Source organism: Zeugodacus cucurbitae, chromosome 6, assembly GCF_028554725.1.
Source record: "Zeugodacus cucurbitae isolate PBARC_wt_2022May chromosome 6, idZeuCucr1.2, whole genome shotgun sequence".
NCBI lineage: Eukaryota > Metazoa > Arthropoda > Insecta > Diptera > Tephritidae > Zeugodacus > Zeugodacus cucurbitae.
In genome coordinates this window covers 68,157,236-68,174,080 of record NC_071671.1, presented here as the reverse complement: position 1 = coordinate 68,174,080, position 16,845 = coordinate 68,157,236, and the positions used below count along the sequence as shown (strand labels likewise).

Below are 16,845 nucleotides of genomic sequence, written 5' to 3'. Positions count from 1 at the left end.
GCAAGCCCTCAATAAAGCGATTGTTGTTGTTGTTGGCGGTAACAATTGCGCCACCGACGACATTGAACTTCAATTAGTAATGATTTGCATGGCATGTTCGCAATTCCTGCAAATGCACACACACACACGCACCGTCGTATATACAAATGCGACAATGGCACTCTAGGCGCCCACTTTTCCACCGTCTCCGTGGAGGTCTATTATCGAATACAGTCGATTTCATCATTTCTGCGTTTGGCGAGGCATTGGCGAACGCCATCGATAGCAATAATTGAAACAACAACACTTTTCGCGCGCCTGTTTATCGAATAACAAAAACAACAACAAAATACAAATAGAAATTAGAATGCGAAAAAAACAAAATGTTTTCGATGCCATCTTCCTGCCGCGCTCTCATTTTGGGTCAGCTATGACGCAAATGCAAAAAGTTTTAAATATTATTTTCTGATGAATGGGAAGTCCGTCCATATGTGTTATATATAAAAAATATAAAATAAAAAAAAAACATATAATACAAAAAAAAACTCTCGAGAGAGTAATATATGTATAATTAATGTGTGTGCAAAAAATTGTCGGTATTTTAGCATCACATTTTTTTCATATGTTTTCTATATTTAAATAAAGAAATTCTTTGAAGAAAACACATAATATGAAAAAATAACAGAACATAGGTTTTTTTCAAACATTTGCCGGGCGGTCCGGATTCTACTTTATAACAAATTCTTACTGTTCTTTTTGTATATATTCAGTTTAAAAAATAATATTTAAAAAATATTCGAATTATTAAAAACTGTTGTACACAAATATTTTTAGACTTGTCTTTTAGTATACATAATCCACTAAAGGATTATCTAAGTTTAAAAAAAAAAAATTATACCAGCGTCCGTTGTTTGCCAAACGCCAAGTAAACAAGTGCTACTAATGTACATATTTAAAAATGAACAAGATGAACAATTTCGTAAAAATAGTGATTATTTGTTAATTTAGAAAAATTCGCTTCTGGCTCAATGCAGCTATATACGTATATAAAGGAGATGGGTAAAAATAGAAAAAAAATATTTGCGAAACAATTTGGTGCGTATTGTTTGTAAAGACAGTTCAGCAGAGCTGAAGGAATATGCGCGACGATTTCAGAAGAGTTCAATAGTTTTTTGAATAATATTAAAAAGCAATCGTAAAGCCGAAAATTCACGACATCAATATAACCTACGCAATAGTGTGCTAAGGAGAGTCTAATATATTCTTCTTGGAGTTTCGAATGATGTCAGTTGTGAAGTAAACCCAAAATACCAGTTAAGTGAACAGCACTACGAGCAAGTTAATATGTATAACCTGTTCAGCAGATCATAAAATCTTCAAAAAGTTTAAAGAAACTAGAAGTTTAGAAATAAAAACAAACCTGGGCGGCTGTTTATGCCAAGCTCAGTGCATAGCTCAGCACAGTAAGAAAACTTCAGAATTTACTGTTTCTAAGTTGGAAGAAGAGTTCGACAAACATATTAAGGAATACAAATGAGGAAATGTCCTAAGACCTTAAGAAATGTATATAAAAAGCCGAGATCTCTATTCGAAAGAGCTTAGTGGCTCTTAAAGTATTCTCGTATTTGAAATTGCTACTAAGAATAACTAATACTCATTTTCTAAAAGAAAAAATTATATCTACGGAGAACAGACACAATTTGACATTGTACTGAGAAAAATTCAGAAAACACCTTCAGCCATGTGTCAGGTTGCATGAGTCAACAAGACTTTTGTTGCTTGCATTCAAGGTAATTATAAAAATGCAACTGAGCAAGGTTGCTTTGAAATTTTACATGTTTTCATTTTTCCGACTCTTTCTCTCATTTTGATATTTTTTTGTTTGCAAATATTCTGTGCTCGAATATCTTGCATCAACCACCAATCATAAATATTTATTGTTTTTCAATTAACGGTATTCTAATTGGTATTATTTGGAGATGATTATGAAGCATCAATTAAATTTAATAAAATTAGAATATTTTTTAATAGTATTTAAGGGCGGGGGGGGGTAAGGTTTGACAACTTTCTTTTTTAATTTTTTTTTTTTTTATTTTTTTCCTGAACCATCAACATCTCAAGAATATTGTGTTAAAGTTTTAGGTCATTCGGAGAGAAACTAACGAAGTTACAGCAGGTTGAATAACGGTACCTCCAGCTACCTGCGCTGAGTGTACAAAACTTTGAATCGATTTTCCCAAATATCTCATTTTTAAAGTCGGTGACCAGCCTACAGGAAAAACTACAGCATCGATCGTTTTGAAATTTTGAACAAATATTTTACATATACATAGCTCTCGAATGACGTCGAGTTTTTCCAAAAAATTTAATTACTAACAATTTTACAATAACAAATAGGTCGATTTTTTCGTCTAAAATCGTGATTTTGGCTTGAAAATGGTACCAAAAATTTAAAAATTGAAAAATTAAAAAAAAACTCGAAGTCAGTTGAAAGATAAACTAATAAACTAAAGAAAGCATTTTGATTTTTTGGTTTCGGATGATCCAGTGATGCTGTGGGCTGGTCACCGCACAACAACTTATTTTCGAGGTGCCTGCAGAGATCGACGATAAATCCGTTATTCCTCGCTATTTTTCGATAAAACTTTTTTTAAGTAGCCTTCAAATGTTGTACTTTCATATAATAATAAGAAAAATAAATCTACAACAATATTTTTTTCTAAAAAAAAATTCATGAAAAAAGGTCTTTTTTCGACGAATCAAACCTTACCCCCCCTTAATAAGGTGGATATTTCATTAGCTAATATTTTATTATATTAAAAAAATTTCAATTAAAACCATTATAAAATTCAAATGTGCCGTTTCGATATCAGTTCATTTTAACAAGTTTTTAACACTCAGTTGACATTGTCGTCGAAATAATTTTTATATAGAAATTCGACAAATATGGCAGTCCCGTGATTGTCAATATAGCATATATAGATCTATATATGCAAATTGATTTTTTAAGGCGCAAATTCCATTTTTTGCGGTGAAACGCCAAAAAAAAAAATACCGTTCAATAATTAATGGTATGTCTTTTTTTACTGCCCAATTGTCTAAATTGTTTTTCATCACCCAGCAGCAGCAATGACACTTCTTTTTTGTGCTATTTTTTCTGCTTCGTTCCGTTTTAAGTATGACGCAAGCCATCAGGCACTGCCCACTTCGTTGCTATAGTTTTAATTGGCAAGTGTTCAAATCACATGATGCTCAGATGCTGGTGTTGGTATTGTTCTTCTCGGGTACACACCTCCTTCTGACGTTGCGTATTTTTAGCGAATTTCGCGAAACTGCGGCAGAGTGGGCAGCGTGGGCTGCCAGCCATAACACAATATTTGGCAAAATTTTCAACAAAAAAAAATTCTCGAGAACAAAATTAAAAAATGCTAGCGGTTATCACGAGCAGGATGTGGGGGGTGGTGTTGGTCAACGTTAAACAACATTTGGCTTTCAAGGCAACGGACGATTTATTTGCACAACAAATCTTTCGATTCAATTGACTAAATGCAAAAACAAACGAAAAATATGTAGAATATATATAAATATATATATTTATGTGCATATGATTATGTGTTTATTTGTGAATATATATATGTATGTAAGAATCCCGCCATCAGCCGCTAACTCGACCAAGTGGCTAGTGGCACGTTTTCGCTCATCAACACATTTGCCTCTATATGCTTTATAGAATATATACATATGTACATCGTAAATATATAATTAAATATTTTCGTATTTCAATCAGCGAGAATGGGAGAGGGTACAGGAGCACAAGGCGAGAATGAGGAATTACAGGCAAATGAGCACGTACCATCGCAAAGAGTTTTCCTTGACGGCTTAAAGGAATTTCAATTCATATGTATATATTTGTGTTCCCATTTTTTGCATACCAGAGTTGTCTTAAACTTAATTATGACTTAATACTTAAATAGAAATCTTGATTTACAAAATTAATAATATTGAAATTTTGTCTACTTTCTTGGCATTATTTTAGGCCTCAATAATTTCTTAATTAATTTCTAAATTAATAAGAATTTCTAATAAATTCTGAATTATAACATACGATATCATTGTGAAGTTCTTCTTCTTCTTTTGGAAAGAGAGATTGGAGAACCAAAAAGAATAAATTTTAAGAAAGAAAGTAGGGATCTGTTCAGAATATTATTTATAAGTCTGTTTAAAACATTGGATGTCGGGTGTTACATATTACAGATTTCATAACTCAACAATTCAAGTTTAAAGTTAAAAAATAAAATTAAAAAAACAAAAAGTGTTTTTAATTAAAATGACAACAAAAATATTTAATGAGAAACTAAAAATCAGTGAAAACGAAATTAGTAAACGATGAATGGAAAACCTGTAAGTCGAGAATTAAATGCAAATACAATGCCGTGTAGCAAGTATCCATTCATTGAACGGTAAAATGCCGTTGAGGCAAAATGTTTCACAAGTTCACTGACTTGGCAAGGATCGTATGCCTGAGAACTTATATTGTTTTTAATGTTGTTTCGTGCGTTGTAGTAACATATTAAGTATTTTGTTTACGTTTTAATTAAACATAAATTCCGGGAATACGGAATTGCAATTACAATTTTTTTTTTGTTTTGAACAAATGAATTTGAGTATCTCAGCGACATAATTCAATAAAAATAAGAAATGTAAATTAATATGTATTATATATACATATGTACAGAATTTCATGTGACTGACTGCATAACTGCTTGCTAGGCTCGGCTCCACTTGGGCCGACGAGTATGGGTTGTGTGGCAGTGAAATTAGAGCCACTCGACTCGCATAACGGACATGCCAGATGACACGTACATTTTAACAAGTACGTTCCTGAGACCACGTATGTTTTGGCAAAATTTCTGCAAAACTCAACAATAAATCAGCGCAACTGCAAAACCTAATCACCAAATACAAGAAAGTGTTGTGGGAATCCAACTTCGAGAATACCCCCGAAGCCGTTGAGTTGTTCTACATATAACCGATGCAAATAATAATGAAATCGAGTCATCGGCTGTTGTGTAGTCAGCAAATTCGTTACATTGACCCAAGGTGCGTCACCGCGTGCCTTCGGAAAAAACGAAATATACAAACTTATAAAAATTATGTTCGTTAATAACGCTGACTTCAGAACTTGCGCACGAATTTGGGTTGGGAAACTACGACTTAAATTTTATAACTCCGTCAAGTCAGAATTTGCAGAAGCCTGATCTGAAAGTATGTGCCGCAATTTATAAGAAAAAAAATATCGCCTTTAAACTAATTTTTACTAGTTGTCTTGTAGATATTCCAGTGCGTGTGCGCCTAGAAACTTTAAGGCTCTCACATACATAGACAAAATCAAATAAAAACCTATAAGATTCGCATTGCGGCTTGGCATTTAAAAACAATCAAGTCAATCAATTTCTTGCAAACGCAATAGCACAGACAAAAAAATGCACAGAACAAGGCATTGCAAGTCGGTGATGTTGCGTCAGTCGAAAATACATACGTTATGTAAGTTCCATTAAAGCAGCCAGTAAGCACAACGGCACGAGTAGCTATTAATTAAAGCAAACTATACAAATATTATATACGCCGTACATGCATACAAGTAGATACAAATAAAAAATCTAAAAAATCATCACAACAAATAAATAGATAATAAAACATAACTTGATTTCAAGGAAGAAATAGTCACAATATCACAATAAACACAGTTAAAGGGGTGTGGCCTCCAAACAGCAGTGGAAATTGTCTGCGACTGAAGGCAGATGGAATGGGAAATGTTTAGAAAGAAGTAGAAAAAAGTGTAAAGAAATCGCATGGCTTTTATTGACTCGTACAAAGTACAAACAACATTTGGCAGTCATTTCTTTTTATTGTCAATTAAAGCTGGCGTGTGTGATCTTTAAATATTGTTAATTGAACGAATTTTCATTTTTTAACGACTCACAAAAAAAAAATTAGGGGTATGTGCAATTTAAAAGGCAATTTCAAAGGGGAAACAACTGAAATGTCGTCGCCAAAAACGGGTAAATAATCACGTCATGGTGTGAATGTTTTACTAAAAATATTTTTGTATTGTTTTTTTTTTTTTTTTTTTTTGTTTTTAACATTTTTCTACGACTTTGCCGTTATATTTTTTGCAATAAAAATCTTTCATACCAAAATTTTCGTCCAGAATTGTGTTTGAAGTAGTGGCATGCTTTCGTAAACGAATATTTGAGTTCCGAGACTCAAAAGCTTAACTTCTAATCAAAGTATAACATGCTTGACCTCTGTATGGAGAAACATCTGCTTTCAAAAAAAAAAAAGAAAACAAGTAAGAAAAGGCTAAGTTCGGGTTCAACCGAACATTTTATACTCTCGCAATTTATTTAGAGATTTACCTATATTTTCGGTGGAAAATTACCCTTAGGCACTGAGTTCTTCATGTCTGATATCAGGGGCCTTGAAAAGTCATGGTCCGATTTTGACAATTGTTCAACAGGTGACGTCACAGCTCAAATACAGTATTTGTGTAAAGTTTTATTTAGCTATCTTTATCGGTTCCTTATGTATACATTATAAAGTGAAAGAATCAGAAGGATTCAAAATTGAGTTATATGGGAAGTAGGCGTAGTTGTGAACCGATTTCGTCCATATTCCACCAGTGTCATCCGGGTGTCAAGAACGTGTTATATACCGAATTTCATTGAAATCGGTAGAGTAGTTCTTGAGATATGGTTTTTGACCCATAAGTGGGCGACGCCACGCCCATTTTCCATTTTGTAAAAAAATCTCAGTGCAGCTTCCTTCTGCCATTTCTTATGTAAAATTTGGTGTTTCTGACGTTTCTCCTTAGTGAGTTAACGCACTTTTAGTCATTTTAAACCTAACCTTTGTATGGGAGGTGGGCGTGGTTATTATCCGATTTCTTTAATTTTTGGACTGTATAAGGAAACGGCTAAAAGAAACGACAGCAGAAAGTTTGGTTTATATAGCTTGATTGGTTTGCAAGATATATACAAAAAACCTATTTGGGGGCGGGGTCACACCCACTTTTCCAAAAAAAATTAGATTAAAATGTGCCCCTCTCTAATACGATCCTATGTTCCAAATTTTATTTTCATAACTTTATTTATGGCTTAGTTATAGCTCTTTATGTGTTTTTGGTTATCGCCATTTTGTGGGCGTGAAAGTGGTCCGATTCCGTCCATTTTCGAACTTAACCTTCTTATGGTGCCAAGGAATACGTGTTCCAAGTTTCATTAAGATATCTCAATTTTTACTCAAGTTACAGCTTGCACGGACGGACAGACGGACGGACAGACAGACATCCGGATTTGAACTCCACTCTTCACCCTGATCACTTTGGTATATATAACCCTATATCTAACTCGTTTAGTTTTAGGACTTACAAACAACCGTTATGTGGACAAAACTATAATACTCTCTTTAGCAACTTTTGTTGCGAGAGTATAAAAACCCGAACTTTGGTACGTTTTTTGAGGACGTCTTATATACCATACAATAAATGATCTATTGGTTAATTTAAGAACTATTTTACCATTCCAACACGATAGTACACTTTTCTTAAATTTCTGTCGATGTTAACGTCGTTGACAGTAGCAGACCGAAACCTTGAGAAAGAAGGAGAACTCGAATGCTCAAGTTCAAGAATAAGATTCAATGGAGAATGTTGCTATATTTCCTTGATTTACTATTTTACTCTAACATAGTAATTCTAGATGCTGGTTCCAGATACCAATGAAACTCAAATCATTTTGTATATATAAATAAGAAAATGGACCAACGTGTGGTGGTTCTAAAGAAGCTGGCAAATCGTTCAAATGAATTGCATTTTTCGGATTTAATCACGAAGCTAAATTGTTCCATTGTTGCTCGCACTGGTTTAAAGTTTGGATTTTTTGTTTATTTATTTATCGTTAAATTTATATGTACATACAACGTACAAGGCAGAAAGTTACTAATTTGTTTATCAATTTTCGGTTCCAAGAGACTACTTTATATTTCTAAGAATTCTGAAGCTCTCTAACATGGACATACAAACATACATATATATTTTATACAGAAATCAAGCAAATTTAAGAGCGATGATGCTCTTAACTAAAAACACCACTTCCGGTGGTTAAATTCTCTTCCGTGCAATTTTTTTACGCGCTTTTTGATTAGCGAAACGCGCTACATACATATAAGAGCAAATGTACAAACCACAAATATTCATTGACTTTTCGATAAGAAATATTATCAGCATTTTTGGGGAGTAATGTCTGCGTGTTATCAAAGCAACCATTGCGTAGGTGCGAGTATATTTGCAAAAAATAAAAAGTAAAAAGTAATGCGAGCTCCAACTCTGAAGAGTATGAAATTATTTTTGACTATATGTATTGCTATATTAAGCGTGACCTTAAGTCAACATTTTAAGCGTTCAACTATTTAGCCATACAAGAAATATCCCAAAATCTGATTTCAAATAACCTCAAATAGGTGTATACATACATAAATATATCCATATATACATAGGTGTTAGTGGGTAGATAAGTACATATTTCTTCACAAAGGTCCAATGAGTCATAGATACTCGCGCACTGTTTATTTGTTAGTTATTTTCGTACTGCAAGTTTTTTCGGGTAAAATCAAATTTTAGAAAGGCCAAATATTCCGCTCATAAATAAACAAAACTCGTTGCGAGAGCGACGGCAACTTGCACATATTTCAGGTGAGTAAAAATTCCATTAACCTGTCGGAACTGCTGCTGCCACTCTGCGGTTGTTACTGCCGTTACGGCTGCAGCTTTACAAAAGCGAAGAAGTCAAAAAAGTATTTACCACACAAACAATGCGAATTTCATCATCATTTCATACATTTTGGCACGACGAACCTTTGTAGGTCATAAAAAGTGGTTTGGCGGACGAAGCGGCTTTGTAGAGGCGTTGTTTGTGTAAAGCAAGGCAAAAGCTTTATACAACAATAAAAACCACTTAAAAATTAGCAAAATTTCTGCAAACTCGATTGTACCTAGACAGCCATACAATACATATAAACTTTATCTAAAAACTTGCTCAGTGTATACTTGTATTTAAAAAGTTGTGTTTTGCATGTGTATTTGTTTGTGTGCATTTCCACGAACGTTTGAGATATGCGAACCCACACTGTTGCAAAACATATGCATATTTGTGCATTGGTGTGCGTGGTGAGCACGTTTTTATTGCTGCTTACGTGACGTCACACACGAGGGGCTTGTCTAACTCAGCCAGTTGACGGCGCGGCCTCCAATTCCGTCGGCGCGGTGTGCCTTACATTTCAAGAACTGTTCGCTTTCTGTAGAAATGTAGGCATGTGTTGGTATATTGAGCTTGTGTTTGTGTGCTGCCGCCAACAGAGTCTGGCAAACAGTGTGGACTTTTGTACGAGTATATGGCTAAATAAATATTTATGCGTTGCTATATACCTATTATATGCCTTTATGATCAGCTATAGCGGGTGGTTCTAATGCAGTCTGCCATAAATAGAAATATAATTAATATTTAGAGAATAATGTTTGACAAATATGCATATTTGTTGAATTATTTTTTCACTTAGAGAGTGCGAAAAGTATAGATTTGAGTAGATATTAATTATTTTTAGTGATCTTCAAGACCACATTCATTATTTAAAGAATGGTTTTTGTTTTTTAGAATTTTTAAATATTATTATATAATATATGATAATATAAATATTATGATATATATAAATCATAATTTTTAATGAAATTGAATTTTATACCTGGTTATAAAATTTTATCGCAAATTTGTCTGCGGTTCAAAATATCTACAGTCCATAAACCTTACACTCTACTTCTCTACATTTGCGATAATCGTTCAATTATACATATCAATTAGCTGCTTATCAGCAATTATTTATTGCACATATGTATGTATATAGTCTATTTTCGTATGAATCAAATTTGATGTAACCCACTTTAATTGTACAGTATTCTAGAAAAGTGTTCATATACTTGAGTATTGTCTTTTTTCTATTATCATGGATTATTAGATTATTAACTCGAGTTAAGCTATTTAGTTACGTATTTTGTAGAAAATAAAATTCAATTAGTATTTGTATAGGTTTTTTTGATTTGTTAGAAAACAGTTTGTAATTTAATTAAAATACAATTAATTTTAAACTTTTATTTTTTTTTTTGCTATTTTATTATGTTTTCCATTATTTTCTATTTTTTTATCAATACATATTTTATTTTTTATTTTTTGATAATATTTTAATAAATATTAATTTATATTAAATAATAATTTTTAAATAAATAAATAATAATTCATTCTTCAACTTTCAATACTTTTTTTGCTATTTTATAATGCTTTCTATTATTATTTAATTTATTATTTTTCCAACTTTCAATAATTTTTTATACCCTGAACAAGGTATACTAAGTTTGTCACGAAGTTTGAAACACCCAGAAGGAAGCAACGGAGGCCCTATAAAGTATATATATAAATGATCAGTATGTTGAACTGAGTCGATTAGGCATGGCCGTCCGTCCGTCTGTCTGTATATATACGAACTAGTCCTTCAGTTTTTATACTCTCGCAACAAATGTTGCTAGAGAGTATTATAGTTTTGTTCACATAACGGTTGTTTGTAACACCCAAAACTAAACGAGTTAGATATAGGGTTATATATACCAAAGTGATCAGGGTGAAGAATGGAGTTCAAATCCGAATGTCTGTCCGTCCGTCCGTCTGTGCAAGCTGTAACTTGAGTAAAAATTAAGATATCTTGATGAAACTTGGCACACTTATTTCTTGGCACCATGGGAAGGTTGCTTTCGAAAATGAGCAAAATCGGACCACTGCCACGCCCACAAAATGCCGAAAACCGAAAACACATAAAGTGCCATAACTAAGCCATAAATAAAGCTATATACATAAAATTTGGTATTAAGGATCGCACTATGAAGGGGCATATTTGGATGTAATTTTTTTGGGGAGGTAGGCGTGGCCCCGCTCCCTAATAGGTTTTTTATACATATCTCGCAAACCAATAGAGCTATATAAACCAAACATTCTGCAGTCGTTTTTTTAAGCCACTTCTTAATACAGTCCAAAAATGAAAGATATCGGTTATACCACGCCCACCTCCCGTACAAAGGTTAGGTTGAAAATTACTAAAAGTGGGTTAACTCACTAACCAAAAACGTCAGAAACACTAAAGCTACACTCAGATTTTTTTACAAAATGGAAAATGGGCGTGGCGTCGCCCACTTATGGGTCAAAAACCATATCTCAGCAACTACTCGACCGATTTCAATGAAACTTGGTTTGTAATAGTTTCCTTAAATCCCAATGATATGTTGTGAAAATAGGCCAAATCGCTTCACAACCACGCCTACTTCCTATATACCAGAACATTGAAGACGATCTGAAATAGGCCAAATCGCTACACAACCACGCCTACTTCCTATGTACCAGAACATTGAAGACGATCTGAATCGTTTACATTACAATATATAAAGTAAGCACTAGTGAAGATATCGGTGCAGAACTTTGCACAAATACTATGTTTATAGTGTGGCAGCCCCATTCTAAAAATCGCCGAAATCGGCCCATAGCTTTTTAAGGCCCCATACATCGAACACGAGGACCTCGGTGCTTCTAACCTAATATTATGGTTTCCAACTTTCAATGGACTTTATACAATATATATGACGAATATGTGGGTCAAATTGTGTATTATATAATATTAAATAAATAAATTGCAAGAGTATAAAATGTTCGGTTACACCCGAACTTAGCCCTTCCTTACTTGTTTATCATTAAATTTTATAATTTAATTTTTTTATTATAATTTTTTTACTTTTTTTCAATAAATAAATAAATAATAAATTAATATTCAATTACTTTTTTTTGTTATTTTAATACTTTTTGTCATCAATATTTCTTATCTATTTTTTATGATTTTATTTTATTTTCTTAAATTCTTTATGATTCCATGACAAATATTTGGTAATGTACCATAGACATGTAATAAATTATTTGTAATTTCTATTTTATTTCCTCAATAATACCGATTCTATGAACACACCTTATCTAAAAATAGCGCGTCATTACTGGTGTAAATATATTTCTGCAGACGTGTATAAGTAACTTGTCCACATAAACCGGTTTAAAAATAGACCAACATTGTCAAAGATAAATCAAAGTGAATCAATATGCTGCATTTGTATGTCACTGTGTGTGTAATATTATTTATGTAAACTGAAATGGTACACGAATATGCTTTAAAGCCACTGCTATGTCTATGTGGTTGCAGACGTCTGTTTGACTAACCGTCACACAGTCCAGCTGACAGTCGCGTCAGCTGTTGCGCTATTCCGTCATCATGTCAATCTTGACAGCATTGCCTTTTGTTAAATGCAATACAATCCACCGTACAATCGGTCGTCTCGTTTGCTAGACAAGCAAACATTAAATATATTTTTGTATGCACGTCGCTGTGGATATCGGATATACACATATTTGGGTATGCAGACTGATTTGCTTTGGCGGAAAACACTTGTGTTGTTGTTGTTGTTGTTGGGGCATGTGTGGGCTGGCTGTTGGGTATGGAAAATTCCCAAATGAATTTTCTATTTTTACAATGCAGTAATTTTCCATTAATTTTCATTAACCAAATATCACATATTTTCGTTTTCGCTTTTCAATATTCTGTTTTATTATTTTTTTTTTTTAATTGAACCGTACGCGTTTTAAAATGCATTCCAAGTGTAGAAGGGCAAATATAATACATACATATGTAAATGCTGTTTGTTGTGTGAACACACTACATGCCTAATGTAGAGCGCTTCTGGAATATTCCACCAACAAATATTTCAGCTATTTAGCAATGCCATGGAGTCGTTGGACGGAATGGCAAAAGCCATAAAACCTATGCGCCATGGCAAAATGTGACGCCGCCACCGTTAGTGAAAACCGGTGAGCTACAACATCAAGTTATGGGTGTATACATGCTGAAACATATATACATATGTATGCATGTAAGTAAGTAAACAATCGAACGATTTGTACAAGTTTATAGTGGAAGCGGGAAACTGCTGCAAGATCACGTTTCACACGTAGCCCAGCGATGATTAAGATTTCGAAGAGTTTGTATGAAAAAACGTGTGACAAATCGCTTATTGGATTGGAATTCCTAAAGATTGCAGTTATTTTATTTTAGTACATATTATGATACAAAATTTTTAGTACTAAAATATAATTTAAACTGCTAAAAATAGTAAAGAGATTAATTTAATCGTACGCTTGTGACGCATATTTTGGATTCACTGTACATAGTGGAGCAGCGAACGTTTAGAGGTCAAAGTCAGCGCACTCTCTCCAGTCTAAAATGCTGAGTAATGTGCGGTAAACATAAGTATATATTTGTTTTTGTATATATGTATGTATAAACATTTCTAGCCATATTTATTCTATGTGAATCACAGTTGGCATACACTCATACTACATCAGTAACTTTCAATGAAAGATTAGCGAACAGCAATAAATACATTTCCAGTTATATCATTAGTCGTCGAAAATATGTCTACACTCGTTATAGGTTGCTATTTCATTATATGTAGATGATTTGCGAAATGGATACCGGCGTTGGAACCTGCCCCCAAACACACCCAGTTTATTTGAAGTGTAAGCTGAACTGAATTTGTGTACATACATATGTATAGCAACTAAAGTCCCAATGAGAAAAATTTAAGTGCGATGGAAATGAATTTTTAGACTGTAAGAAAGTTGATATCTATAAAGATCCGTTTGCCACTGTACTAGATGTGATCTTAACTTGGTTGTAGAGCTCCTTGAAACATAGTTCAGAGATAGCAGCAGGTTAATATGTGAGTTTACATAAGCGGATCCAATACCTATAGGGCATTAATCAATAGTAGATGTACAAGCCTACTTTTAATATCAAATATTCATGCATATTCATTTCAAAATTTGCAAATAATACTATTCGTTTATATATTAATATTCAACAAATAATATTCTCAAAGATCAATTACGACCACCAAACCGACGTCAATCATTTACACGCAGGTAACTGAACGCTAATAATTTTTAAAATTAGCTATTATACGACAAACATTTTTTGCGACGCCATGCGAATTATTTTAGAAAAATAGCTAAAAACATGTGCATGTATATATCATAAATAGTATATAATTACATCAAGCTGTAACACGGGAAAATTAGCTTCAATCGTGTATTATGTTACTTATGTAGGTATGTATGTAGAATATATAACATAATTACGTCGAATGGAAAGCTTAATTACAGTTACTGTCATTGTTGTTATCGATACAATGAGTTTTAAGTTCATTTTTTGCATTTAGATTATTTTCATATAGAAACAGCGAATATATTGATAAAGATAAATATTGGAGAGTGTCGAAACGAACAAACAACTGGCATGATCTATAGTATTTAGAACAGCTAGCGGTAATACAATTTAATGCGAGGCTCATATAAGCTGTTGCGCTGTATTAAAGCGAATAAATTAATTGTTGTTTTTATTAAGGCAGTAGTCTGCTTTAGAAGCCGAAAAAAAGCGTTTTTTAGCATTTTTTTTTTTGAAAGGGAAGGAAATGATTGCGGTAAACGGAATTTTAAGACGATAGTGTACTATATTAAAGGCTTAAAAAACAATATTTATTATTAAAAAATATTGAAATTTTTTCAAAGTTGTAAGTATTTTTCTGGAGCGCCTGGAGTCTGCACTTGTAAATCGGTGCCGGTGATGGAGGTCGTGCGATGCAACTGAAACAGTCGAACCAAATTTTTTTTTAATTTTTATAAGTTTATTTTCTTTATGAACTAAAGTTATAAAATTGCAAATTTTTTCGAAGTTTAAAAAAAAAACACTCTTTTAAGAAAAAAATTTACTTTAAGTTGCAAAACAAGTGTTTAAATAATACTTTTGTCCAACTTTTTTAGTTCAAATAGATTTTAATTTAATACTGAAGCTAGATCACTTTGTTTTTTTTTTTCGATCGGACATATATTCTTTTTGCTCGCCGGCACCGTTTTCTAACACTTGTGAAAATGAAAACTCGAGAAAACGCGCTTTAAAGGTCTGCCTGAGCATTCGCACTTGCTCGACGCTCGGCCACTAAAACTGCTCTAGCTTCGAAAATATGTCGAATTGACCTCTGGAATTTTAAAGACATATTCTTGGATAGTTTTGAAAGAGATTTAAAACAAAACAAAAAATCGATTTTTTCAATCCTGTAAAGCAGACTACTGCCTTAATGAATTTAAGAGATCATCTGCATAAACTGATAATCAGTTCTATGTATATCGATTCTGGGACCTGTAATCTGGGACACTTGATCATCTACTCCTGGATCGCCCTGCGCAGAAAAGCCTCTGGAGAATTTATTTTCCATTAGCCCATGAACGTTACTAAGCTTTATGGACTTAGAGATACTATGATAAGAGGCGAGGACACAATAGACTATAGGTCGCAATGCCATGCTCCGAATGTTGTATCTTATTCTTAAACTTCGTAAATTTTTCACAACAAATAATAAATAACATACCGAAATACGGCGAATCGCATGCGGCTTTTAAGTTTGGCGATCGCATTCCTAAACCACTTTATCTATGTTCGGACAAAATAGATTGCATATTCATAGTTTACTGCATTGTACATTTTTGTTAGATTCTAAAAAATTTAATAATGAAAAACAACAGTTTTTTAAAATATCGAACGCACCCCTTATTTCCATATTTCAGTTATTATTTCTTAATAATAACGAACATATCGTAGTAAATGATTCTGAGAAAAAAAGCTGATGTTATTTTCTGCAAACCACTTCAGCAGTACCATGAATACCAATATTTTCGATTAAAAATAAAGAAATTTAACAGCGTCACTAACTGTAACTTTATTAAGAAAGTCACGTATTTAGTACACTTATTAACTGGAAGCCATGTAATATGGACTAATAAGCCGAATCAGCTTATTTTATGCATATTTTTTACCAGAATAAAGCGTTCGAGTGCATTGAGTGCATTTTTCAGAAAAGCGACCACTCAGCTGCAAAACCGATTAGTTGTCCCAAACACTAATAACCTGAATTAAAGCCACCACCCATATTCTCCGCAAAAATAAAAAAAAAATTGTAAATTGTGGAGCTTAACGAAAGAATCTTTCCCGTTTTATTACAAGATTATTTAAAGAAAATTATAATATGATTAAAAGTGACTTGAAAATGCTTGCTTTGATTGCAATACTATCAGTTTGGGTCGGTGTTTTGTCTTTTTTGTTTGGCTCTGAGTTGATATCCTTTCTTTAATACTATTTCCTTTGAGAATTGTGATATTTGTAATCATCATTTTAGGGGCCAAAATCTGTCAGGTATTTGTATTTCTTTGGATATGCGTCTATAGAAGGTCATTTTTATATACGTACCTTCGATGGCACTCCGATTAGAAAATAGAAATGTAACAATAAATATAAATAAATATGACGATAAAATAAAAATACATATGTACATATGTATATACAGAGGTATGTATTCATAATGAGCTGCAATATACTTATGTATAATTAGCAGTCATAATATTTGATCGGCAATTATCAAAGTGCAGCAAAAGCCCAACGGTGCAAAGGTGCAAGTAAATTCGGTAGAACTATACAATACGTAGAATCGAGCAAATTACGAAGTACGAAGAGAGCGAATAGCAAAACATACATATATGTATATACGTATATAATAAACTTATTTTCCTATGTTTATCAGCAATTACACTAGGCAAAAAGCTCTCTTTTGCAAAAAAACACACA

The 16,845-nt window shown here is 32.9% G+C and overlaps 1 protein-coding gene across 1 annotated transcript in view; it reads right to left on the bottom strand.

Moving 5' to 3' along the window:
• LOC105212171 (RING-box protein 2) overlaps positions 1 to 16,845 on the bottom strand; it is a 43,100-nt gene that overhangs the window by 731 nt on the left and 25,524 nt on the right. The window lies entirely within an intron of this gene.